Source organism: Diplotaxodon limnothrissa, linkage group LG14, assembly GCF_057381915.1.
Source record: "Diplotaxodon limnothrissa isolate DT_005_m linkage group LG14, D_limnothrissa_male_GT1.1, whole genome shotgun sequence".
NCBI classification, from domain to species: Eukaryota; Metazoa; Chordata; class Actinopteri; order Cichliformes; family Cichlidae; genus Diplotaxodon; species Diplotaxodon limnothrissa.
In genome coordinates this window covers 10,026,999-10,050,301 of record NC_140609.1, presented here as the reverse complement: position 1 = coordinate 10,050,301, position 23,303 = coordinate 10,026,999, and the positions used below count along the sequence as shown (strand labels likewise).

Below are 23,303 nucleotides of genomic sequence, written 5' to 3'. Positions count from 1 at the left end.
GGGGCGCTGCTCCCACCCTAGCAACAGGGAGGAAGTGGACCACAGCCACGTCTGTGCTACAGGCCAAATCGGCTCTGAGCCATAATGACATGGTGGGTCGCGTCCAACAGGGCAGAGAAGGATTTGGTCTTGGCAACCTCGGTGGCAACAGGCATCTGTAACCGAACGTCAAAAAATGGTGGTGGAGGAGGTGTGTCGAAAGGAGGAAACAGTAAGACACGCCAGAGCCATAGCGCTGGCCAAGCAGGGTCACTGGATGAATTGGGAGAGTTTTGAAAAGAGGAAACTCTTATGGAGTGAAATCTGGTGAAATCGGTGGGACCTGATTTTTGGGGGGTGAAACCATACTGCATGTCTTCTCTGGCACATTGAATTTCTGTATGACTTGTGTTTTCTGTGAGAGCTTTATAAAATCAAGCAGCTAACCATGACGTCTGCCTTTACAAAACACTTGTCAATCACTAAAGAGTTCCTTCACTTGTCAGTCACTATGTGGTACTAAAGAGCTGTCTGAAATTCAGTTACAACCCACACAAAGTTACAGATTGGAGTATCCGAGTGCTGAGGTGCGCTTGTGCGCAAAAGTCACAAACACTCTGCTGACTCACTAACTGTACAGCTCCAAACCTCTTCCCACCTCAAAGTCAGCACAGAAAGTGGGCGCCACGAGCTTCGTAGTATGTGTTTACATGGCTGAACAGCTGCTATATTCGAACAAACGCCTTCAGAGGAGACTGCGACCTGAACGCAGTGCCTTCGACCGCTTGGCGACCAAAAACAAGTTACCACTATGTGACATGCAGTATGGTTTCACCTCCCAATAAGCAGGTCCCACCGAGATTTGAACGCGGATCGCTGGATTCAAAGTCCAGAGTGCTAACCATTACACCATGGAACCGATGTGAAACTGTGTGAACTGTCATGTCATGGCAACCTGCCTAAAAGTATTCAGCCAAATGATCAGTATGGATGACATTGTAGATTATTCGCACTACGTTTCCATGGCTGAACAGCTGCTATATGTGTTATGAGAAGGATAATGTGTGTTTCTTCCAAAGTATCTAACAGTGGTAACCTCCACCAAACTGGCACTGCAATGTCAGAATGGCTGAGCGGTCTAAGACGCTGCGTTCAGGTTGCAGTCTCCCCTGGAGGTGTGGCTTTGAATCCCACTTCTTACATTGAAGCTTTACTCTTCTTGATATTGTGACAAAATACTCTTGGGTTAACCACGAGCTTTCTAAAAACTTGCATATAACAATTGTGCACCATTCATTCCTCATCTTTGCTGCCCATCATTACAACTTTGCTAATGATGGGCAGCAGGTTAGTGTCATGATGTTACCTCAGACATGGTTAAAAGCCCTGTTAACGTAAGTGCTTCTCGCCGGGTGCTGTGGCGCGTGCCTGTAATCCAAGCTACCGGGAGGCTGAGGTTTGAGGATTGTTTGAGCTCAGGAGCTCTGAGCTGCAGCAGGCTATGTCGATCGGGTGTCCGCATTGCGTTCGGCATTGATATGGTGATCCTGGGGGAGCCTGAGACCACCAGGTCACCCAAGGAGGGGTGCCCAGGTCGGAGACGGAGCAGGTCAAAGCCCCCGTGTCGCTCAGTAGTGGGATCGCACCTGTGATTAGATGCTGTAGCGCAGCCTGAGCAATACAGCTAGACCCAATCTTCATACACATCCTTATACTTGTCTCTAGATCACACAGCAGCCTGATCAGCATGTCTTGGTCTTTTTAATTCAAGTCCAAAACACTCACAAATCTGCTGCTCTGCTTGTCCGGCACCACCTCCACCTGCAGGACAGCTGCAACTACATCCTCCACTCTAAACACGCCACCGCCCAGCAGGTGGAGACAAACTCAAAGTAGGACATTTCCTTGGTGAGGAGAGAGGATGGAACCAAAAATGCATTTATCCCCGTGTTCTGTGTTGATGAAAATCACCCAACAGGAAAGCAGCTGGGCATTCATTTGAAACCAGTTCACAGGTTGGGCTGTGGTTCCCCCTCTAGCGTGTCTGCTTGAACTTTCAACTGTGAACCTCTTAGATCCAACCTTCCCAACTGCTCATCTCGCAAAAGACAAAATAGAAGAACCCAGAATGTCTTTTTATACCTGCTCACGCTTTTTCACGCTTCCCTCACAGGACGTCACATTTCACACTTTGGCCATCCAATCAAGTTGTTGACATCTAATCATTCCTGTCCACCACACCTGATCTTTCTATTTCGATCTGACTTACAACATTTAACACAAACTTTTAAATCAATATATTTTCTTAGTAATTATTTTTATTTGTTTATTACATGCACTTAACATACAAGTATGTCAAATGGAAATCAGCAACTGCGTGGGATTATTCAACTAGTTGGCTGTTGCAATGTGTCAGGATGGCCGAGCGGTCTAAGGCGCTGCGTTCAGGTCGCAGTCTCCCCTGGAGGCGTGGGTTCGAATCCCACTTCTGACAACTGTGTCTTGGCACTTCTTTCTTCCTTCTACTCATGTATCTTTGATCAGTGGTTGTTGATCAATGGTCATGAGAATTTGCATAATTGTGATGAAGGAACTGACCTCCAAGCCCACTGTTCCTTCAGGGGGCTACTTTCAGTCATTATGCAAATATACTGTTTATAAGATTGGGGAAACCTGCAGTCAGCTGACACTGAAGAAGTCACTTGGATGAGTGACGAGACATTTTTCCCACTGAAAACGCTACATTCAGATGAACAGAATCAACCTTTGGAGACTTCTTACTGTTGTGACAAAATACACTTGAAACTGGCAATTCTATATCAGTGGAGAACCAATTCCAACAGTCTAAGAGATGTCCATCAAGAGCCTGGGACGGTGATATAATGTAGACCTCAATGATACCTGGCAACTTGACAAACGAAGGCAAAACTTGGCTAATGACCTCAGGCGGATTAACAACACTGCACTCCTTGAGTGAGGCTTGAGATGTCACTCAAGGACTCCCGGGACCCCATAGTGAGGGGCGCTGCTCCCACCCTAGCAACAGGGAGGAAGTGGACCACAGCCACGTCTGTGCTACAGGCCAAATCGGCTCTGAGCCATAATGACATGGTGGGTCGCGTCCAACAGGGCAGAGAAGGATTTGGTCTTGGCAACCTCGGTGGCAACAGGCATCTGTAACCGAACGTCAAAAAATGGTGGTGGAGGAGGTGTGTCGAAAGGAGGAAACAGTAAGACACGCCAGAGCCATAGCGCTGGCCAAGCAGGGTCACTGGATGAATTGGGAGAGTTTTGAAAAGAGGAAACTCTTATGGAGTGAAATCTGGTGAAATCGGTGGGACCTGATTTTTGGGGGGTGAAACCATACTGCATGTCTTCTCTGGCACATTGAATTTCTGTATGACTTGTGTTTTCTGTGAGAGCTTTATAAAATCAAGCAGCTAACCATGACGTCTGCCTTTACAAAACACTTGTCAATCACTAAAGAGTTCCTTCACTTGTCAGTCACTATGTGGTACTAAAGAGCTGTCTGAAATTCAGTTACAACCCACACAAAGTTACAGATTGGAGTATCCGAGTGCTGAGGTGCGCTTGTGCGCAAAAGTCACAAACACTCTGCTGACTCACTAACTGTACAGCTCCAAACCTCTTCCCACCTCAAAGTCAGCACAGAAAGTGGGCGCCACGAGCTTCGTAGTATGTGTTTACATGGCTGAACAGCTGCTATATTCGAACAAACGCCTTCAGAGGAGACTGCGACCTGAACGCAGTGCCTTCGACCGCTTGGCGACCAAAAACAAGTTACCACTATGTGACATGCAGTATGGTTTCACCTCCCAATAAGCAGGTCCCACCGAGATTTGAACGCGGATCGCTGGATTCAAAGTCCAGAGTGCTAACCATTACACCATGGAACCGATGTGAAACTGTGTGAACTGTCATGTCATGGCAACCTGCCTAAAAGTATTCAGCCAAATGATCAGTATGGATGACATTGTAGATTATTCGCACTACGTTTCCATGGCTGAACAGCTGCTATATGTGTTATGAGAAGGATAATGTGTGTTTCTTCCAAAGTATCTAACAGTGGTAACCTCCACCAAACTGGCACTGCAATGTCAGAATGGCTGAGCGGTCTAAGACGCTGCGTTCAGGTTGCAGTCTCCCCTGGAGGTGTGGCTTTGAATCCCACTTCTTACATTGAAGCTTTACTCTTCTTGATATTGTGACAAAATACTCTTGGGTTAACCACGAGCTTTCTAAAAACTTGCATATAACAATTGTGCACCATTCATTCCTCATCTTTGCTGCCCATCATTACAACTTTGCTAATGATGGGCAGCAGGTTAGTGTCATGATGTTACCTCAGACATGGTTAAAAGCCCTGTTAACGTAAGTGCTTCTCGCCGGGTGCTGTGGCGCGTGCCTGTAATCCAAGCTACCGGGAGGCTGAGGTTTGAGGATTGTTTGAGCTCAGGAGCTCTGAGCTGCAGCAGGCTATGTCGATCGGGTGTCCGCATTGCGTTCGGCATTGATATGGTGATCCTGGGGGAGCCTGAGACCACCAGGTCACCCAAGGAGGGGTGCCCAGGTCGGAGACGGAGCAGGTCAAAGCCCCCGTGTCGCTCAGTAGTGGGATCGCACCTGTGATTAGATGCTGTAGCGCAGCCTGAGCAATACAGCTAGACCCAATCTTCATACACATCCTTATACTTGTCTCTAGATCACACAGCAGCCTGATCAGCATGTCTTGGTCTTTTTAATTCAAGTCCAAAACACTCACAAATCTGCTGCTCTGCTTGTCCGGCACCACCTCCACCTGCAGGACAGCTGCAACTACATCCTCCACTCTAAACACGCCACCGCCCAGCAGGTGGAGACAAACTCAAAGTAGGACATTTCCTTGGTGAGGAGAGAGGATGGAACCAAAAATGCATTTATCCCCGTGTTCTGTGTTGATGAAAATCACCCAACAGGAAAGCAGCTGGGCATTCATTTGAAACCAGTTCACAGGTTGGGCTGTGGTTCCCCCTCTAGCGTGTCTGCTTGAACTTTCAACTGTGAACCTCTTAGATCCAACCTTCCCAACTGCTCATCTCGCAAAAGACAAAATAGAAGAACCCAGAATGTCTTTTTATACCTGCTCACGCTTTTTCACGCTTCCCTCACAGGACGTCACATTTCACACTTTGGCCATCCAATCAAGTTGTTGACATCTAATCATTCCTGTCCACCACACCTGATCTTTCTATTTCGATCTGACTTACAACATTTAACACAAACTTTTAAATCAATATATTTTCTTAGTAATTATTTTTATTTGTTTATTACATGCACTTAACATACAAGTATGTCAAATGGAAATCAGCAACTGCGTGGGATTATTCAACTAGTTGGCTGTTGCAATGTGTCAGGATGGCCGAGCGGTCTAAGGCGCTGCGTTCAGGTCGCAGTCTCCCCTGGAGGCGTGGGTTCGAATCCCACTTCTGACAACTGTGTCTTGGCACTTCTTTCTTCCTTCTACTCATGTGTCTTTGATCAGTGGTTGTTGATCAATGGTCATGAGAATTTGCATAATTGTGATGAAGGAACTGACCTCCAAGCCCACTGTTCCTTCAGGGGGCTACTTTCAGTCATTATGCAAATATACTGTTTATAAGATTGGGGAAACCTGCAGTCAGCTGACACTGAAGAAGTCACTTGGATGAGTGACGAGACATTTTTCCCACTGAAAACGCTACATTCAGATGAACAGAATCAACCTTTGGAGACTTCTTACTGTTGTGACAAAATACACTTGAAACTGGCAATTCTATATCAGTGGAGAACCAATTCCAACAGTCTAAGAGATGTCCATCAAGAGCCTGGGACGGTGATATAATGTAGACCTCAATGATACCTGGCAACTTGACAAACGAAGGCAAAACTTGGCTAATGACCTCAGGCGGATTAACAACACTGCACTCCTTGAGTGAGGCTTGAGATGTCACTCAAGGACTCCCGGGACCCCATAGTGAGGGGCGCTGCTCCCACCCTAGCAACAGGGAGGAAGTGGACCACAGCCACGTCTGTGCTACAGGCCAAATCGGCTCTGAGCCATAATGACATGGTGGGTCGCGTCCAACAGGGCAGAGAAGGATTTGGTCTTGGCAACCTCGGTGGCAACAGGCATCTGTAACCGAACGTCAAAAAATGGTGGTGGAGGAGGTGTGTCGAAAGGAGGAAACAGTAAGACACGCCAGAGCCATAGCGCTGGCCAAGCAGGGTCACTGGATGAATTGGGAGAGTTTTGAAAAGAGGAAACTCTTATGGAGTGAAATCTGGTGAAATCGGTGGGACCTGATTTTTGGGGGGTGAAACCATACTGCATGTCTTCTCTGGCACATTGAATTTCTGTATGACTTGTGTTTTCTGTGAGAGCTTTATAAAATCAAGCAGCTAACCATGACGTCTGCCTTTACAAAACACTTGTCAATCACTAAAGAGTTCCTTCACTTGTCAGTCACTATGTGGTACTAAAGAGCTGTCTGAAATTCAGTTACAACCCACACAAAGTTACAGATTGGAGTATCCGAGTGCTGAGGTGCGCTTGTGCGCAAAAGTCACAAACACTCTGCTGACTCACTAACTGTACAGCTCCAAACCTCTTCCCACCTCAAAGTCAGCACAGAAAGTGGGCGCCACGAGCTTCGTAGTATGTGTTTACATGGCTGAACAGCTGCTATATTCGAACAAACGCCTTCAGAGGAGACTGCGACCTGAACGCAGTGCCTTCGACCGCTTGGCGACCAAAAACAAGTTACCACTATGTGACATGCAGTATGGTTTCACCTCCCAATAAGCAGGTCCCACCGAGATTTGAACGCGGATCGCTGGATTCAAAGTCCAGAGTGCTAACCATTACACCATGGAACCGATGTGAAACTGTGTGAACTGTCATGTCATGGCAACCTGCCTAAAAGTATTCAGCCAAATGATCAGTATGGATGACATTGTAGATTATTCGCACTACGTTTCCATGGCTGAACAGCTGCTATATGTGTTATGAGAAGGATAATGTGTGTTTCTTCCAAAGTATCTAACAGTGGTAACCTCCACCAAACTGGCACTGCAATGTCAGAATGGCTGAGCGGTCTAAGACGCTGCGTTCAGGTTGCAGTCTCCCCTGGAGGTGTGGCTTTGAATCCCACTTCTTACATTGAAGCTTTACTCTTCTTGATATTGTGACAAAATACTCTTGGGTTAACCACGAGCTTTCTAAAAACTTGCATATAACAATTGTGCACCATTCATTCCTCATCTTTGCTGCCCATCATTACAACTTTGCTAATGATGGGCAGCAGGTTAGTGTCATGATGTTACCTCAGACATGGTTAAAAGCCCTGTTAACGTAAGTGCTTCTCGCCGGGTGCTGTGGCGCGTGCCTGTAATCCAAGCTACCGGGAGGCTGAGGTTTGAGGATTGTTTGAGCTCAGGAGCTCTGAGCTGCAGCAGGCTATGTCGATCGGGTGTCCGCATTGCGTTCGGCATTGATATGGTGATCCTGGGGGAGCCTGAGACCACCAGGTCACCCAAGGAGGGGTGCCCAGGTCGGAGACGGAGCAGGTCAAAGCCCCCGTGTCGCTCAGTAGTGGGATCGCACCTGTGATTAGATGCTGTAGCGCAGCCTGAGCAATACAGCTAGACCCAATCTTCATACACATCCTTATACTTGTCTCTAGATCACACAGCAGCCTGATCAGCATGTCTTGGTCTTTTTAATTCAAGTCCAAAACACTCACAAATCTGCTGCTCTGCTTGTCCGGCACCACCTCCACCTGCAGGACAGCTGCAACTACATCCTCCACTCTAAACACGCCACCGCCCAGCAGGTGGAGACAAACTCAAAGTAGGACATTTCCTTGGTGAGGAGAGAGGATGGAACCAAAAATGCATTTATCCCCGTGTTCTGTGTTGATGAAAATCACCCAACAGGAAAGCAGCTGGGCATTCATTTGAAACCAGTTCACAGGTTGGGCTGTGGTTCCCCCTCTAGCGTGTCTGCTTGAACTTTCAACTGTGAACCTCTTAGATCCAACCTTCCCAACTGCTCATCTCGCAAAAGACAAAATAGAAGAACCCAGAATGTCTTTTTATACCTGCTCACGCTTTTTCACGCTTCCCTCACAGGACGTCACATTTCACACTTTGGCCATCCAATCAAGTTGTTGACATCTAATCATTCCTGTCCACCACACCTGATCTTTCTATTTCGATCTGACTTACAACATTTAACACAAACTTTTAAATCAATATATTTTCTTAGTAATTATTTTTATTTGTTTATTACATGCACTTAACATACAAGTATGTCAAATGGAAATCAGCAACTGCGTGGGATTATTCAACTAGTTGGCTGTTGCAATGTGTCAGGATGGCCGAGCGGTCTAAGGCGCTGCGTTCAGGTCGCAGTCTCACCTGGAGGCGTGGGTTCGAATCCCACTTCTGACAATTGTATCTTGGCACTTCTTTCTTCCTTCTACTCATGTATCTTTGATCAGTGGTTGTTGATCAATGGTCATGAGAATTTGCATAATTGTGATGAAGGAACTGACCTCCAAGCCCACTGTTCCTTCAGGGGGCTACTTTCAGTCATTATGCAAATATACTGTTTATAAGATTGGGGAAACCTGCAGTCAGATGAGACTGAAGAAGTCACTTGGATGAGTGACGAGACATTTTTCCCACTGAAAACGCTACATTCAGATGAACAGAATCAACCTTTGGAGACTTCTTACTGTTGTGACAAAATACACTTGAAACTGGCAATTCTATATCAGTGGAGAACCAATTCCAACAGTCTAAGAGATGTCCATCAAGAGCCTGGGACGGTGGTATAATGTAGACCTCAATGATACCTGGCAACTTGACAAACGAAGGCAAAACTTGGCTAATGACCTCAGGCGGATTAACAACACTGCACTCCTTGAGTGAGGCTTGAGATGTCACTCAAGGACTCCCGGGACCCCATAGTGAGGGGCGCTGCTCCCACCCTAGCAACAGGGAGGAAGTGGACCACAGCCACGTCTGTGCTACAGGCCAAATCGGCTCTGAGCCATAATGACATGGTGGGTCGCGTCCAACAGGGCAGAGAAGGATTTGGTCTTGGCAACCTCGGTGGCAACAGGCATCTGTAACCGAACGTCAAAAAATGGTGGTGGAGGAGGTGTGTCGAAAGGAGGAAACAGTAAGACACGCCAGAGCCATAGCGCTGGCCAAGCAGGGTCACTGGATGAATTGGGAGAGTTTTGAAAAGAGGAAACTCTTATGGAGTGAAATCTGGTGAAATCGGTGGGACCTGATTTTTGGGGGGTGAAACCATACTGCATGTCTTCTCTGGCACATTGAATTTCTGTATGACTTGTGTTTTCTGTGAGAGCTTTATAAAATCAAGCAGCTAACCATGACGTCTGCCTTTACAAAACACTTGTCAATCACTAAAGAGTTCCTTCACTTGTCAGTCACTATGTGGTACTAAAGAGCTGTCTGAAATTCAGTTACAACCCACACAAAGTTACAGATTGGAGTATCCGAGTGCTGAGGTGCGCTTGTGCGCAAAAGTCACAAACACTCTGCTGACTCACTAACTGTACAGCTCCAAACCTCTTCCCACCTCAAAGTCAGCACAGAAAGTGGGCGCCACGAGCTTCGTAGTATGTGTTTACATGGCTGAACAGCTGCTATATTCGAACAAACGCCTTCAGAGGAGACTGCGACCTGAACGCAGTGCCTTCGACCGCTTGGCGACCAAAAACAAGTTACCACTATGTGACATGCAGTATGGTTTCACCTCCCAATAAGCAGGTCCCACCGAGATTTGAACGCGGATCGCTGGATTCAAAGTCCAGAGTGCTAACCATTACACCATGGAACCGATGTGAAACTGTGTGAACTGTCATGTCATGGCAACCTGCCTAAAAGTATTCAGCCAAATGATCAGTATGGATGACATTGTAGATTATTCGCACTACGTTTCCATGGCTGAACAGCTGCTATATGTGTTATGAGAAGGATAATGTGTGTTTCTTCCAAAGTATCTAACAGTGGTAACCTCCACCAAACTGGCACTGCAATGTCAGAATGGCTGAGCGGTCTAAGACGCTGCGTTCAGGTTGCAGTCTCCCCTGGAGGTGTGGCTTTGAATCCCACTTCTTACATTGAAGCTTTACTCTTCTTGATATTGTGACAAAATACTCTTGGGTTAACCACGAGCTTTCTAAAAACTTGCATATAACAATTGTGCACCATTCATTCCTCATCTTTGCTGCCCATCATTACAACTTTGCTAATGATGGGCAGCAGGTTAGTGTCATGATGTTACCTCAGACATGGTTAAAAGCCCTGTTAACGTAAGTGCTTCTCGCCGGGTGCTGTGGCGCGTGCCTGTAATCCAAGCTACCGGGAGGCTGAGGTTTGAGGATTGTTTGAGCTCAGGAGCTCTGAGCTGCAGCAGGCTATGTCGATCGGGTGTCCGCATTGCGTTCGGCATTGATATGGTGATCCTGGGGGAGCCTGAGACCACCAGGTCACCCAAGGAGGGGTGCCCAGGTCGGAGACGGAGCAGGTCAAAGCCCCCGTGTCGCTCAGTAGTGGGATCGCACCTGTGATTAGATGCTGTAGCGCAGCCTGAGCAATACAGCTAGACCCAATCTTCATACACATCCTTATACTTGTCTCTAGATCACACAGCAGCCTGATCAGCATGTCTTGGTCTTTTTAATTCAAGTCCAAAACACTCACAAATCTGCTGCTCTGCTTGTCCGGCACCACCTCCACCTGCAGGACAGCTGCAACTACATCCTCCACTCTAAACACGCCACCGCCCAGCAGGTGGAGACAAACTCAAAGTAGGACATTTCCTTGGTGAGGAGAGAGGATGGAACCAAAAATGCATTTATCCCCGTGTTCTGTGTTGATGAAAATCACCCAACAGGAAAGCAGCTGGGCATTCATTTGAAACCAGTTCACAGGTTGGGCTGTGGTTCCCCCTCTAGCGTGTCTGCTTGAACTTTCAACTGTGAACCTCTTAGATCCAACCTTCCCAACTGCTCATCTCGCAAAAGACAAAATAGAAGAACCCAGAATGTCTTTTTATACCTGCTCACGCTTTTTCACGCTTCCCTCACAGGACGTCACATTTCACACTTTGGCCATCCAATCAAGTTGTTGACATCTAATCATTCCTGTCCACCACACCTGATCTTTCTATTTCGATCTGACTTACAACATTTAACACAAACTTTTAAATCAATATATTTTCTTAGTAATTATTTTTATTTGTTTATTACATGCACTTAACATACAAGTATGTCAAATGGAAATCAGCAACTGCGTGGGATTATTCAACTAGTTGGCTGTTGCAATGTGTCAGGATGGCCGAGCGGTCTAAGGCGCTGCGTTCAGGTCGCAGTCTCCCCTGGAGGCGTGGGTTCGAATCCCACTTCTGACAACTGTGTCTTGGCACTTCCTTCTACTCATGTATCTTTGATCAGTGGTTGTTGATCAATGGTCATGAGAATTTGCATAATTGTGATGAAGGAACTGACCTCCAAGCCCACTGTTCCTTCAGGGGGCTACTTTCAGTCATTATGCAAATATACTGTTTATAAGATTGGGGAAACCTGCAGTCAGCTGACACTGAAGAAGTCACTTGGATGAGTGACGAGACATTTTTCCCACTGAAAACGCTACATTCAGATGAACAGAATCAACCTTTGGAGACTTCTTACTGTTGTGACAAAATACACTTGAAACTGGCAATTCTATATCAGTGGAGAACCAATTCCAACAGTCTAAGAGATGTCCATCAAGAGCCTGGGACGGTGATATAATGTAGACCTCAATGATACCTGGCAACTTGACAAACGAAGGCAAAACTTGGCTAATGACCTCAGGCGGATTAACAACACTGCACTCCTTGAGTGAGGCTTGAGATGTCACTCAAGGACTCCCGGGACCCCATAGTGAGGGGCGCTGCTCCCACCCTAGCAACAGGGAGGAAGTGGACCACAGCCACGTCTGTGCTACAGGCCAAATCGGCTCTGAGCCATAATGACATGGTGGGTCGCGTCCAACAGGGCAGAGAAGGATTTGGTCTTGGCAACCTCGGTGGCAACAGGCATCTGTAACCGAACGTCAAAAAATGGTGGTGGAGGAGGTGTGTCGAAAGGAGGAAACAGTAAGACACGCCAGAGCCATAGCGCTGGCCAAGCAGGGTCACTGGATGAATTGGGAGAGTTTTGAAAAGAGGAAACTCTTATGGAGTGAAATCTGGTGAAATCGGTGGGACCTGATTTTTGGGGGGTGAAACCATACTGCATGTCTTCTCTGGCACATTGAATTTCTGTATGACTTGTGTTTTCTGTGAGAGCTTTATAAAATCAAGCAGCTAACCATGACGTCTGCCTTTACAAAACACTTGTCAATCACTAAAGAGTTCCTTCACTTGTCAGTCACTATGTGGTACTAAAGAGCTGTCTGAAATTCAGTTACAACCCACACAAAGTTACAGATTGGAGTATCCGAGTGCTGAGGTGCGCTTGTGCGCAAAAGTCACAAACACTCTGCTGACTCACTAACTGTACAGCTCCAAACCTCTTCCCACCTCAAAGTCAGCACAGAAAGTGGGCGCCACGAGCTTCGTAGTATGTGTTTACATGGCTGAACAGCTGCTATATTCGAACAAACGCCTTCAGAGGAGACTGCGACCTGAACGCAGTGCCTTCGACCGCTTGGCGACCAAAAACAAGTTACCACTATGTGACATGCAGTATGGTTTCACCTCCCAATAAGCAGGTCCCACCGAGATTTGAACGCGGATCGCTGGATTCAAAGTCCAGAGTGCTAACCATTACACCATGGAACCGATGTGAAACTGTGTGAACTGTCATGTCATGGCAACCTGCCTAAAAGTATTCAGCCAAATGATCAGTATGGATGACATTGTAGATTATTCGCACTACGTTTCCATGGCTGAACAGCTGCTATATGTGTTATGAGAAGGATAATGTGTGTTTCTTCCAAAGTATCTAACAGTGGTAACCTCCACCAAACTGGCACTGCAATGTCAGAATGGCTGAGCGGTCTAAGACGCTGCGTTCAGGTTGCAGTCTCCCCTGGAGGTGTGGCTTTGAATCCCACTTCTTACATTGAAGCTTTACTCTTCTTGATATTGTGACAAAATACTCTTGGGTTAACCACGAGCTTTCTAAAAACTTGCATATAACAATTGTGCACCATTCATTCCTCATCTTTGCTGCCCATCATTACAACTTTGCTAATGATGGGCAGCAGGTTAGTGTCATGATGTTACCTCAGACATGGTTAAAAGCCCTGTTAACGTAAGTGCTTCTCGCCGGGTGCTGTGGCGCGTGCCTGTAATCCAAGCTACCGGGAGGCTGAGGTTTGAGGATTGTTTGAGCTCAGGAGCTCTGAGCTGCAGCAGGCTATGTCGATCGGGTGTCCGCATTGCGTTCGGCATTGATATGGTGATCCTGGGGGAGCCTGAGACCACCAGGTCACCCAAGGAGGGGTGCCCAGGTCGGAGACGGAGCAGGTCAAAGCCCCCGTGTCGCTCAGTAGTGGGATCGCACCTGTGATTAGATGCTGTAGCGCAGCCTGAGCAATACAGCTAGACCCAATCTTCATACACATCCTTATACTTGTCTCTAGATCACACAGCAGCCTGATCAGCATGTCTTGGTCTTTTTAATTCAAGTCCAAAACACTCACAAATCTGCTGCTCTGCTTGTCCGGCACCACCTCCACCTGCAGGACAGCTGCAACTACATCCTCCACTCTAAACACGCCACCGCCCAGCAGGTGGAGACAAACTCAAAGTAGGACATTTCCTTGGTGAGGAGAGAGGATGGAACCAAAAATGCATTTATCCCCGTGTTCTGTGTTGATGAAAATCACCCAACAGGAAAGCAGCTGGGCATTCATTTGAAACCAGTTCACAGGTTGGGCTGTGGTTCCCCCTCTAGCGTGTCTGCTTGAACTTTCAACTGTGAACCTCTTAGATCCAACCTTCCCAACTGCTCATCTCGCAAAAGACAAAATAGAAGAACCCAGAATGTCTTTTTATACCTGCTCACGCTTTTTCACGCTTCCCTCACAGGACGTCACATTTCACACTTTGGCCATCCAATCAAGTTGTTGACATCTAATCATTCCTGTCCACCACACCTGATCTTTCTATTTCGATCTGACTTACAACATTTAACACAAACTTTTAAATCAATATATTTTCTTAGTAATTATTTTTATTTGTTTATTACATGCACTTAACATACAAGTATGTCAAATGGAAATCAGCAACTGCGTGGGATTATTCAACTAGTTGGCTGTTGCAATGTGTCAGGATGGCCGAGCGGTCTAAGGCGCTGCGTTCAGGTCGCAGTCTCACCTGGAGGCGTGGGTTCGAATCCCACTTCTGACAATTGTATCTTGGCACTTCTTTCTTCCTTCTACTCATGTATCTTTGATCAGTGGTTGTTGATCAATGGTCATGAGAATTTGCATAATTGTGATGAAGGAACTGACCTCCAAGCCCACTGTTCCTTCAGGGGGCTACTTTCAGTCATTATGCAAATATACTGTTTATAAGATTGGGGAAACCTGCAGTCAGATGAGACTGAAGAAGTCACTTGGATGAGTGACGAGACATTTTTCCCACTGAAAACGCTACATTCAGATGAACAGAATCAACCTTTGGAGACTTCTTACTGTTGTGACAAAATACACTTGAAACTGGCAATTCTATATCAGTGGAGAACCAATTCCAACAGTCTAAGAGATGTCCATCAAGAGCCTGGGACGGTGGTATAATGTAGACCTCAATGATACCTGGCAACTTGACAAACGAAGGCAAAACTTGGCTAATGACCTCAGGCGGATTAACAACACTGCACTCCTTGAGTGAGGCTTGAGATGTCACTCAAGGACTCCCGGGACCCCATAGTGAGGGGCGCTGCTCCCACCCTAGCAACAGGGAGGAAGTGGACCACAGCCACGTCTGTGCTACAGGCCAAATCGGCTCTGAGCCATAATGACATGGTGGGTCGCGTCCAACAGGGCAGAGAAGGATTTGGTCTTGGCAACCTCGGTGGCAACAGGCATCTGTAACCGAACGTCAAAAAATGGTGGTGGAGGAGGTGTGTCGAAAGGAGGAAACAGTAAGACACGCCAGAGCCATAGCGCTGGCCAAGCAGGGTCACTGGATGAATTGGGAGAGTTTTGAAAAGAGGAAACTCTTATGGAGTGAAATCTGGTGAAATCGGTGGGACCTGATTTTTGGGGGGTGAAACCATACTGCATGTCTTCTCTGGCACATTGAATTTCTGTATGACTTGTGTTTTCTGTGAGAGCTTTATAAAATCAAGCAGCTAACCATGACGTCTGCCTTTACAAAACACTTGTCAATCACTAAAGAGTTCCTTCACTTGTCAGTCACTATGTGGTACTAAAGAGCTGTCTGAAATTCAGTTACAACCCACACAAAGTTACAGATTGGAGTATCCGAGTGCTGAGGTGCGCTTGTGCGCAAAAGTCACAAACACTCTGCTGACTCACTAACTGTACAGCTCCAAACCTCTTCCCACCTCAAAGTCAGCACAGAAAGTGGGCGCCACGAGCTTCGTAGTATGTGTTTACATGGCTGAACAGCTGCTATATTCGAACAAACGCCTTCAGAGGAGACTGCGACCTGAACGCAGTGCCTTCGACCGCTTGGCGACCAAAAACAAGTTACCACTATGTGACATGCAGTATGGTTTCACCTCCCAATAAGCAGGTCCCACCGAGATTTGAACGCGGATCGCTGGATTCAAAGTCCAGAGTGCTAACCATTACACCATGGAACCGATGTGAAACTGTGTGAACTGTCATGTCATGGCAACCTGCCTAAAAGTATTCAGCCAAATGATCAGTATGGATGACATTGTAGATTATTCGCACTACGTTTCCATGGCTGAACAGCTGCTATATGTGTTATGAGAAGGATAATGTGTGTTTCTTCCAAAGTATCTAACAGTGGTAACCTCCACCAAACTGGCACTGCAATGTCAGAATGGCTGAGCGGTCTAAGACGCTGCGTTCAGGTTGCAGTCTCCCCTGGAGGTGTGGCTTTGAATCCCACTTCTTACATTGAAGCTTTACTCTTCTTGATATTGTGACAAAATACTCTTGGGTTAACCACGAGCTTTCTAAAAACTTGCATATAACAATTGTGCACCATTCATTCCTCATCTTTGCTGCCCATCATTACAACTTTGCTAATGATGGGCAGCAGGTTAGTGTCATGATGTTACCTCAGACATGGTTAAAAGCCCTGTTAACGTAAGTGCTTCTCGCCGGGTGCTGTGGCGCGTGCCTGTAATCCAAGCTACCGGGAGGCTGAGGTTTGAGGATTGTTTGAGCTCAGGAGCTCTGAGCTGCAGCAGGCTATGTCGATCGGGTGTCCGCATTGCGTTCGGCATTGATATGGTGATCCTGGGGGAGCCTGAGACCACCAGGTCACCCAAGGAGGGGTGCCCAGGTCGGAGACGGAGCAGGTCAAAGCCCCCGTGTCGCTCAGTAGTGGGATCGCACCTGTGATTAGATGCTGTAGCGCAGCCTGAGCAATACAGCTAGACCCAATCTTCATACACATCCTTATACTTGTCTCTAGATCACACAGCAGCCTGATCAGCATGTCTTGGTCTTTTTAATTCAAGTCCAAAACACTCACAAATCTGCTGCTCTGCTTGTCCGGCACCACCTCCACCTGCAGGACAGCTGCAACTACATCCTCCACTCTAAACACGCCACCGCCCAGCAGGTGGAGACAAACTCAAAGTAGGACATTTCCTTGGTGAGGAGAGAGGATGGAACCAAAAATGCATTTATCCCCGTGTTCTGTGTTGATGAAAATCACCCAACAGGAAAGCAGCTGGGCATTCATTTGAAACCAGTTCACAGGTTGGGCTGTGGTTCCCCCTCTAGCGTGTCTGCTTGAACTTTCAACTGTGAACCTCTTAGATCCAACCTTCCCAACTGCTCATCTCGCAAAAGACAAAATAGAAGAACCCAGAATGTCTTTTTATACCTGCTCACGCTTTTTCACGCTTCCCTCACAGGACGTCACATTTCACACTTTGGCCATCCAATCAAGTTGTTGACATCTAATCATTCCTGTCCACCACACCTGATCTTTCTATTTCGATCTGACTTACAACATTTAACACAAACTTTTAAATCAATATATTTTCTTAGTAATTATTTTTATTTGTTTATTACATGCACTTAACATACAAGTATGTCAAATGGAAATCAGCAACTGCGTGGGATTATTCAACTAGTTGGCTGTTGCAATGTGTCAGGATGGCCGAGCGGTCTAAGGCGCTGCGTTCAGGTCGCAGTCTCCCCTGGAGGCGTGGGTTCGAATCCCACTTCTGACAACTGTGTCTTGGCACTTCTTTCTTCCTTCTACTCATGGGTCTTTGATCAGTGGTTGTTGATCAATGGTCATGAGAATTTGCATAATTGTGATGAAGGAACTGACCTCCAAGCCCACTGTTCCTTCAGGGGGCTACTTTCAGTCATTATGCAAATATACTGTTTATAAGATTGGGGAAACCTGCAGTCAGCTGACACTGAAGAAGTCACTTGGATGAGTGACGAGACATTTTTCCCACTGAAAACGCTACATTCAGATGAACAGAATCAACCTTTGGAGACTTCTTACTGTTGTGACAAAATACACTTGAAACTGGCAATTCTATATCAGTGGAGAACCAATTCCAACAGTCTAAGAGATGTCCATCAAGAGCCTGGGACGGTGATATAATGTAGACCTCAATGATACCTGGCAACTTGACAAACGAAGGCAAAACTTGGCTAATGACCTCAGGCGGATTAACAACACTGCACTCCTTGAGTGAGGCTTGAGATGTCACTCAAGGACTCCCGGGACCCCATAGTGAGGGGCGCTGCTCCCACCCTAGCAACAGGGAGGAAGTGGACCACAGCCACGTCTGTGCTACAGGCCAAATCGGCTCTGAGCCATAATGACATGGTGGGTCGCGTCCAACAGGGCAGAGAAGGATTTGGTCTTGGCAACCTCGGTGGCAACAGGCATCTGTAACCGAACGTCAAAAAATGGTGGTGGAGGAGGTGTGTCGAAAGGAGGAAACAGTAAGACACGCCAGAGCCATAGCGCTGGCCAAGCAGGGTCACTGGATGAATTGGGAGAGTTTTGAAAAGAGGAAACTCTTATGGAGTGAAATCTGGTGAAATCGGTGGGACCTGATTTTTGGGGGGTGAAACCATACTGCATGTCTTCTCTGGCACATTGAATTTCTGTATGACTTGTGTTTTCTGTGAGAGCTTTATAAAATCAAGCAGCTAACCATGACGTCTGCCTTTACAAAACACTTGTCAATCACTAAAGAGTTCCTTCACTTGTCAGTCACTATGTGGTACTAAAGAGCTGTCTGAAATTCAGTTACAACCCACACAAAGTTACAGATTGGAGTATCCGAGTGCTGAGGTGCGCTTGTGCGCAAAAGTCACAAACACTCTGCTGACTCACTAACTGTACAGCTCCAAACCTCTTCCCACCTCAAAGTCAGCACAGAAAGTGGGCGCCACGAGCTTCGTAGTATGTGTTTACATGGCTGAACAGCTGCTATATTCGAACAAACGCCTTCAGAGGAGACTGCGACCTGAACGCAGTGCCTTCGACCGCTTGGCGACCAAAAACAAGTTACCACTATGTGACATGCAGTATGGTTTCACCTCCCAATAAGCAGGTCCCACCGAGATTTGAACGCGGATCGCTGGATTCAAAGTCCAGAGTGCTAACCATTACACCATGGAACCGATGTGAAACTGTGTGAACTGTCATGTCATGGCAACCTGCCTAAAAGTATTCAGCCAAATGATCAGTATGGATGACATTGTAGATTATTCGCACTACGTTTCCATGGCTGAACAGCTGCTATATGTGTTATGAGAAGGATAATGTGTGTTTCTTCCAAAGTATCTAACAGTGGTAACCTCCACCAAACTGGCACTGCAATGTCAGAATGGCTGAGCGGTCTAAGACGCTGCGTTCAGGTTGCAGTCTCCCCTGGAGGTGTGGCTTTGAATCCCACTTCTTACATTGAAGCTTTACTCTTCTTGATATTGTGACAAAATACTCTTGGGTTAACCACGAGCTTTCTAAAAACTTGCATATAACAATTGTGCACCATTCATTCCTCATCTTTGCTGCCCATCATTACAACTTTGCTAATGATGGGCAGCAGGTTAGTGTCATGATGTTACCTCAGACATGGTTAAAAGCCCTGTTAACGTAAGTGCTTCTCGCCGGGTGCTGTGGCGCGTGCCTGTAATCCAAGCTACCGGGAGGCTGAGGTTTGAGGATTGTTTGAGCTCAGGAGCTCTGAGCTGCAGCAGGCTATGTCGATCGGGTGTCCGCATTGCGTTCGGCATTGATATGGTGATCCTGGGGGAGCCTGAGACCACCAGGTCACCCAAGGAGGGGTGCCCAGGTCGGAGACGGAGCAGGTCAAAGCCCCCGTGTCGCTCAGTAGTGGGATCGCACCTGTGATTAGATGCTGTAGCGCAGCCTGAGCAATACAGCTAGACCCAATCTTCATACACATCCTTATACTTGTCTCTAGATCACACAGCAGCCTGATCAGCATGTCTTGGTCTTTTTAATTCAAGTCCAAAACACTCACAAATCTGCTGCTCTGCTTGTCCGGCACCACCTCCACCTGCAGGACAGCTGCAACTACATCCTCCACTCTAAACACGCCACCGCCCAGCAGGTGGAGACAAACTCAAAGTAGGACATTTCCTTGGTGAGGAGAGAGGATGGAACCAAAAATGCATTTATCCCCGTGTTCTGTGTTGATGAAAATCACCCAACAGGAAAGCAGCTGGGCATTCATTTGAAACCAGTTCACAGGTTGGGCTGTGGTTCCCCCTCTAGCGTGTCTGCTTGAACTTTCAACTGTGAACCTCTTAGATCCAACCTTCCCAACTGCTCATCTCGCAAAAGACAAAATAGAAGAACCCAGAATGTCTTTTTATACCTGCTCACGCTTTTTCACGCTTCCCTCACAGGACGTCACATTTCACACTTTGGCCATCCAATCAAGTTGTTGACATCTAATCATTCCTGTCCACCACACCTGATCTTTCTATTTCGATCTGACTTACAACATTTAACACAAACTTTTAAATCAATATATTTTCTTAGTAATTATTTTTATTTGTTTATTACATGCACTTAACATACAAGTATGTCAAATGGAAATCAGCAACTGCGTGGGATTATTCAACTAGTTGGCTGTTGCAATGTGTCAGGATGGCCGAGCGGTCTAAGGCGCTGCGTTCAGGTCGCAGTCTCCCCTGGAGGCGTGGGTTCGAATCCCACTTCTGACAACTGTGTCTTGGCACTTCTTTCTTCCTTCTACTCATGGGTCTTTGATCAGTGGTTGTTGATCAATGGTCATGAGAATTTGCATAATTGTGATGAAGGAACTGACCTCCAAGCCCACTGTTCCTTCAGGGGGCTACTTTCAGTCATTATGCAAATATACTGTTTATAAGATTGGGGAAACCTGCAGTCAGATGAGACTGAAGAAGTCACTTGGATGAGTGACGAGACATTTTTCCCACTGAAAACGCTACATTCAGATGAACAGAATCAACCTTTGGAGACTTCTTACTGTTGTGACAAAATACACTTGAAACTGGCAATTCTATATCAGTGGAGAACCAATTCCAACAGTCTAAGAGATGTCCATCAAGAGCCTGGGACGGTGGTATAATGTAGACCTCAATGATACCTGGCAACTTGACAAACGAAGGCAAAACTTGGCTAATGACCTCAGGCGGATTAACAACACTGCACTCCTTGAGTGAGGCTTGAGATGTCACTCAAGGACTCCCGGGACCCCATAGTGAGGGGCGCTGCTCCCACCCTAGCAACAGGGAGGAAGTGGACCACAGCCACGTCTGTGCTACAGGCCAAATCGGCTCTGAGCCATAATGACATGGTGGGTCGCGTCCAACAGGGCAGAGAAGGATTTGGTCTTGGCAACCTCGGTGGCAACAGGCATCTGTAACCGAACGTCAAAAAATGGTGGTGGAGGAGGTGTGTCGAAAGGAGGAAACAGTAAGACACGCCAGAGCCATAGCGCTGGCCAAGCAGGGTCACTGGATGAATTGGGAGAGTTTTGAAAAGAGGAAACTCTTATGGAGTGAAATCTGGTGAAATCGGTGGGACCTGATTTTTGGGGGGGTGAAACCATACTGCATGTCTTCTCTGGCACATTGAATTTCTGTATGACTTGTGTTTTCTGTGAGAGCTTTATAAAATCAAGCAGCTAACCATGACGTCTGCCTTTACAAAACACTTGTCAATCACTAAAGAGTTCCTTCACTTGTCAGTCACTATGTGGTACTAAAGAGCTGTCTGAAATTCAGTTACAACCCACACAAAGTTACAGATTGGAGTATCCGAGTGCTGAGGTGCGCTTGTGCGCAAAAGTCACAAACACTCTGCTGACTCACTAACTGTACAGCTCCAAACCTCTTCCCACCTCAAAGTCAGCACAGAAAGTGGGCGCCACGAGCTTCGTAGTATGTGTTTACATGGCTGAACAGCTGCTATATTTGAACAAACGCCTTCAGAGGAGACTGCGACCTGAACGCAGTGCCTTCGACCGCTTGGCGACCAAAAACAAGTTACCACTATGTGACATGCAGTATGGTTTCACCTCCCAATAAGCAGGTCCCACCGAGATTTGAACGCGGATCGCTGGATTCAAAGTCCAGAGTGCTAACCATTACACCATGGAACCGATGTGAAACTGTGTGAACTGTCATGTCATGGCAACCTGTCTAAAAGTATTCAGCCAAATGATCAGTATGGATGACATTGTAGATTATTCGCACTACGTTTCCATGGCTGAACAGCTGCTATATGTGTTATGAGAAGGATAATGTGTGTTTCTTCCAAAGTATCTAACAGTGGTAACCTCCACCAAACTGGCACTGCAATGTCAGAATGGCTGAGCGGTCTAAGACGCTGCGTTCAGGTTGCAGTCTCCCCTGGAGGTGTGGCTTTGAATCCCACTTCTGACATTGAAGCTTTACTTTTCTTGATATTGTGACAAAATACTCTTGGGTTAACCACGAGCTTTCTAAAAACTTGCATATAACAATTGTGCACCATTCATTCCTCATCTTTGCTGCCCATCATTACAACTTTGCTAATGATGGGCAGCAGGTTAGTGTCATGATGTTACCTCAGACATGGTTAAAAGCCCTGTTAACGTAAGTGCTTCACGCCGGGTGCGTTGGCGCGTTCCTGTAATCCAAGCTACCGGGAGGCTGAGGTTTGAGGATCGTTTGAGCTCAGGAGCTCTGAGCTGCAGCAGGCTATGTCGATCGGGTGTCCGCATTACGTTCGGCATTGATATGGTGATCCTGGGGGAGCCTGGGACCACCAGGTCACCTAAGGAGGGGTGCACCGGCCCAGGTCGGAGAAGGAGCAGGTCAAAGCCCCCGTGTCGCTCAGTAGTGGGATCGCACCTGTGAATAGATGCTGTAGCGCAGCCTGAGCAATACAGCTAGACCCAATCTTCATACACATCCTTATACTTGTCTCTAGATCACACAGCAGCCTCATCAGTCTTTTTAATTCAAGTCCAAAACACTCACAAATCTGCTGCTCTGCTTGTCCTGCACCACCTCCACCTGCAGGACAGCTGCAACTACATCCTCCACCCTAAACACGCCACCGCCCAGCAGGTGGAGACAAACTCAAAGTAGGACATTTATTCAGGTGATTTTTTGGTTTCATATTTGCATCTTATACTGTATATAAAATGACCTGTTTTGAAAGTATCTTTATGACTCTGCATTGTTTTACATACATTATAATGAATCCAGTCCTTTTTGGTCCCTTAAAGTGTGTTTATAGAATTGTTATGTTACATTTGTTCTAATCCCTTCTGCCCTCTTGGTCAGATCTGTTTTGAAAATATTTTTTTCCAAAAAGCTGATTGCAGCTTCTATCTTGTGATAGGAATGCTCTTTCTGGTCAAAATGACTCAATATCATTCATGAGAGACATGTTTGACATATTTGTTTGACAGATTATAAGCCAACAAGTCATTTATTTTTTTAACAGTTTAAATTCTCTGACACAGTGACCAGTTTGGTGTCTGGTTTGTGTTCACTAAGTATTTCAAATGTGTCACTGAATAGAACAAGACCTCAGA

At 46.6% G+C, this 23,303-nt stretch overlaps 23 non-coding genes across 23 annotated transcripts; 15 read left to right on the top strand and 8 right to left on the bottom strand.

Moving 5' to 3' along the window:
- Nucleotides 1-826: 826 nt before the first annotated feature.
- trnaq-uug (transfer RNA glutamine (anticodon UUG)) lies at nt 827-898 on the bottom strand. Its single transcript has one exon. It is a non-coding gene; the product is annotated as a tRNA-Gln (tRNA).
- A 488-nt stretch (nt 899-1,386) lies between these two features.
- On the top strand, nt 1,387-1,679 carry LOC146618413 (signal recognition particle RNA). The gene has a single exon (XR_014906816.1).
- A 711-nt stretch (nt 1,680-2,390) lies between these two features.
- Nucleotides 2,391-2,473, top strand: trnal-cag (transfer RNA leucine (anticodon CAG)). The gene has a single exon. It is a non-coding gene; the product is annotated as a tRNA-Leu (tRNA).
- Nucleotides 2,474-3,824: 1,351 nt separating this feature from the next.
- On the bottom strand, nt 3,825-3,896 carry trnaq-uug (transfer RNA glutamine (anticodon UUG)). Its single transcript has one exon. It is a non-coding gene; the product is annotated as a tRNA-Gln (tRNA).
- Nucleotides 3,897-4,384: 488 nt separating this feature from the next.
- Nucleotides 4,385-4,677, top strand: LOC146618410 (signal recognition particle RNA). The gene has a single exon (XR_014906815.1).
- A 711-nt stretch (nt 4,678-5,388) lies between these two features.
- trnal-cag (transfer RNA leucine (anticodon CAG)) lies at nt 5,389-5,471 on the top strand. The gene has a single exon. It is a non-coding gene; the product is annotated as a tRNA-Leu (tRNA).
- A 1,351-nt stretch (nt 5,472-6,822) lies between these two features.
- On the bottom strand, nt 6,823-6,894 carry trnaq-uug (transfer RNA glutamine (anticodon UUG)). Its single transcript has one exon. It is a non-coding gene; the product is annotated as a tRNA-Gln (tRNA).
- Nucleotides 6,895-7,382: 488 nt separating this feature from the next.
- Nucleotides 7,383-7,675, top strand: LOC146618407 (signal recognition particle RNA). Its single transcript, XR_014906814.1, has one exon.
- Nucleotides 7,676-8,386: 711 nt separating this feature from the next.
- On the top strand, nt 8,387-8,469 carry trnal-cag (transfer RNA leucine (anticodon CAG)). Its single transcript has one exon. It is a non-coding gene; the product is annotated as a tRNA-Leu (tRNA).
- A 1,351-nt stretch (nt 8,470-9,820) lies between these two features.
- Nucleotides 9,821-9,892, bottom strand: trnaq-uug (transfer RNA glutamine (anticodon UUG)). Its single transcript has one exon. It is a non-coding gene; the product is annotated as a tRNA-Gln (tRNA).
- Nucleotides 9,893-10,380: 488 nt separating this feature from the next.
- Nucleotides 10,381-10,673, top strand: LOC146618404 (signal recognition particle RNA). Its single transcript, XR_014906813.1, has one exon.
- A 711-nt stretch (nt 10,674-11,384) lies between these two features.
- Nucleotides 11,385-11,467, top strand: trnal-cag (transfer RNA leucine (anticodon CAG)). The gene has a single exon. It is a non-coding gene; the product is annotated as a tRNA-Leu (tRNA).
- Nucleotides 11,468-12,811: 1,344 nt separating this feature from the next.
- trnaq-uug (transfer RNA glutamine (anticodon UUG)) lies at nt 12,812-12,883 on the bottom strand. Its single transcript has one exon. It is a non-coding gene; the product is annotated as a tRNA-Gln (tRNA).
- A 488-nt stretch (nt 12,884-13,371) lies between these two features.
- On the top strand, nt 13,372-13,664 carry LOC146618401 (signal recognition particle RNA). The gene has a single exon (XR_014906812.1).
- A 711-nt stretch (nt 13,665-14,375) lies between these two features.
- trnal-cag (transfer RNA leucine (anticodon CAG)) lies at nt 14,376-14,458 on the top strand. The gene has a single exon. It is a non-coding gene; the product is annotated as a tRNA-Leu (tRNA).
- Nucleotides 14,459-15,809: 1,351 nt separating this feature from the next.
- trnaq-uug (transfer RNA glutamine (anticodon UUG)) lies at nt 15,810-15,881 on the bottom strand. The gene has a single exon. It is a non-coding gene; the product is annotated as a tRNA-Gln (tRNA).
- Nucleotides 15,882-16,369: 488 nt separating this feature from the next.
- On the top strand, nt 16,370-16,662 carry LOC146618398 (signal recognition particle RNA). The gene has a single exon (XR_014906811.1).
- Nucleotides 16,663-17,373: 711 nt separating this feature from the next.
- On the top strand, nt 17,374-17,456 carry trnal-cag (transfer RNA leucine (anticodon CAG)). The gene has a single exon. It is a non-coding gene; the product is annotated as a tRNA-Leu (tRNA).
- A 1,351-nt stretch (nt 17,457-18,807) lies between these two features.
- On the bottom strand, nt 18,808-18,879 carry trnaq-uug (transfer RNA glutamine (anticodon UUG)). Its single transcript has one exon. It is a non-coding gene; the product is annotated as a tRNA-Gln (tRNA).
- A 488-nt stretch (nt 18,880-19,367) lies between these two features.
- LOC146618395 (signal recognition particle RNA) lies at nt 19,368-19,660 on the top strand. Its single transcript, XR_014906810.1, has one exon.
- Nucleotides 19,661-20,371: 711 nt separating this feature from the next.
- trnal-cag (transfer RNA leucine (anticodon CAG)) lies at nt 20,372-20,454 on the top strand. The gene has a single exon. It is a non-coding gene; the product is annotated as a tRNA-Leu (tRNA).
- A 1,352-nt stretch (nt 20,455-21,806) lies between these two features.
- trnaq-uug (transfer RNA glutamine (anticodon UUG)) lies at nt 21,807-21,878 on the bottom strand. Its single transcript has one exon. It is a non-coding gene; the product is annotated as a tRNA-Gln (tRNA).
- A 488-nt stretch (nt 21,879-22,366) lies between these two features.
- On the top strand, nt 22,367-22,665 carry LOC146618392 (signal recognition particle RNA). Its single transcript, XR_014906808.1, has one exon.
- Nucleotides 22,666-23,303: the final 638 nt, after the last annotated feature.